The sequence below is a fragment of the Eubalaena glacialis genome, chromosome 2, assembly GCF_028564815.1.
Source record: "Eubalaena glacialis isolate mEubGla1 chromosome 2, mEubGla1.1.hap2.+ XY, whole genome shotgun sequence".
Lineage (NCBI taxonomy): Eukaryota > Metazoa > Chordata > Mammalia > Artiodactyla > Balaenidae > Eubalaena > Eubalaena glacialis.
Window position 1 is genome coordinate 127,303,235 of NC_083717.1, and position 2,406 is coordinate 127,305,640.

Below are 2,406 nucleotides of genomic sequence, written 5' to 3' on the forward strand. Positions count from 1 at the left end.
CATCGCAAATACCAGAAAAATAATGTAATATTTTTGTGAATTAACTATGTGACACACCTCTATGATAATTTCCCACCCCCCCATCCTTTGGCTTCATATTCTTCGACTCCTTCTTCAAATGGCAATGAGTTTACAATATTCCCTGTAGAAAGAACAATAGTCCAGCTAAAAGTTTGTGCCCTAAAACGGGAACATGATATAAGTCCTATCTCATGCAATTCCTATTAATAAAGAAAAAAATGAGTAGTACATTTGCAACTGCCTCTGCTCCATTATCAAATACATTCCTGACAAGAGAAAAACTCCATTTTGATTGGAGTCTGATTGGAGTGAGAAACAAATCCTATAACTTTTCACATATGATGATTGGAAGAATTTTCCGAAGATCAGTTCTAGTCGATACATTTCCAGCGTATTTGTTCTCCACTACCCACGTATTACTGGTGGAAGCCTTCCATGATAATTCCAAGCAGAGGGGAAACATTGCAGGCTTAGAGAAAGGGCACGGAAGGACTCTAAACAGTGCTTACTCATCTAATTAATATTTCAAAGAAAGTTGATAGCAAGAAATTGTACTGTCCTGATGATTAACTGAAAATCGTTTACCAGGAGCAACACGCTACTGAGAATCTACTAAGCTTCTCAAAAAGCAAACCATTTTCATTCTGAGGAAGGTTTTATTTTTTAAAATTTTTTTAGAAAGTGCTTTTTTTCCGTCAACCTATTTCCATTTTAAGAGTTTGTAGAAGAACAGCTTAAGACCACTCAGTGGTCGTTCCTACCCATTCAGTGGCCTGAGCAGTGGAAGCTGCAGACCAGTCTTCAGTGGCGGGCTGAGCACTCCGGTCTTCAGTGGGGGAACTGCTAAGTAGGCACAGAGGGCACCTGCACACCTTCAGACCAGTCTGCCACTTCAGGTTGAGCAGCAGTGAACTCAGGAGCTAGAGCGGTCCATTCACCCTGAAATTCCTCCTCGGTCACAGCCTTCTCAGCTGCCACCTGCTCTTCCTTTTCAATCTCTTCAGGATCTCTGTAGAAGCAGAGATCAGGCATGACCTCCCATGGTTGTTCACAGGAGGTGGTCCCACGCATGCGCAGAACTTCCCGGGCAAGCATCCACCACATCAGGCCCACTGAGTGAGCTCCCTTGTTGTTGCATGGGATGGCAATGTCCACATAACACAGAGGAGAGTCTGTGTTACACAGAGCAATGGTAGGCAGGTTAACATAAGAGGCCTCTGTGAGAGGCTGGTGGTCAGCCCTGGGATCAGTAACCACCAGAAGTCTTGGCTCCCGGAAGGCTGCCTGGATCTGGTTAGTGAAGGTTCCAGGAGTGAAGCGGCCAGCAATAGAAGTGGCTCCAATGGCAGCAGCAAACTTCGGCACAGCTCACTTGCCAGTATTCCTGGAGGATGTGACACTGACATCAGCTGGGTTTTCAATGGCAACAATGGCATGAGCTGCCAACAGAAGCTTCTTCCAGGTTCTCTTCAGATTTATGATGTAGATGCCATCACTTTTCCTTTTGTAGATGTACTGTTCCATTTGGAAGTCAAGGTTGGTGCTACCTAAGTGGGTTCCTGCTACAAGGAATATGAGGACATCCTCCTTCTTCATTTGCAGGACATCAAGGGCTCCAAACATTGTGAACGTTTCCATTTAAGTTACGATGGGAATCCAGAACAATGCCGTATGGACCCCTGTCTGGGTAGCGGGGAAAGGAACAAGTTTTTGTTTTTAGTGGTGTTCTGATGTCAGCAAGATTTGGGAAAACAGTCTCCAGTAACTCCAGGTTAACAAACTTTGCCTATTTCCCCCCTTTCCTTTGAAAATCCTGCTGACAGGTAACAATTATCAATTAGTGCACACCAAACTCTAAATAACTGAGAAGAGCATTTCTTAGTCTGTGTTCCTTGAAACACTAGTTTCCAGCATTGTTAGTCGTGTTATATGAAATGCTGCATGCTCTCTCTTCTTTGAGTGTCAAAAGACATATTTGTATGTTAAAGACTCAGTGAATTTTGCATAGATAAACCTATTTAACATTGTTTAACGAAGTTTTCCCCAAATGTGTATGACTGTGGAATCACACACACACACACACACACACACACACACACACACACACTTACTTGTGGGGTTCGGTGGGCAGGTAATGAAATAGCTAAAAGAGTATTCTGTAGTTTGGAAAATGACCTCTCCCAAAGAAATCAAAACCAGAGCTAAAAGAATGACACTTCAAGCCTAGAATTTTAGGTGAATGGAGACAGTAGGCATTTTATAGCTCCTAAAATCATATCAGTAGGCAGTCATTTGTCATTATTCAATATAAAGACCCTGATCAAGGCTATTGCTATGTCAGTAATTGTAAAAGGATATGTCCAATAATTCAGTCCATCTGATTTC

At 42.7% G+C, this 2,406-nt stretch overlaps 1 pseudogene; it reads right to left on the bottom strand.

Moving 5' to 3' along the window:
• Positions 1–755: 755 nt before the first annotated feature.
• LOC133085387 (small ribosomal subunit protein uS2-like) lies at positions 756–1,644 on the bottom strand (annotated as a pseudogene).
• Positions 1,645–2,406: the final 762 nt, after the last annotated feature.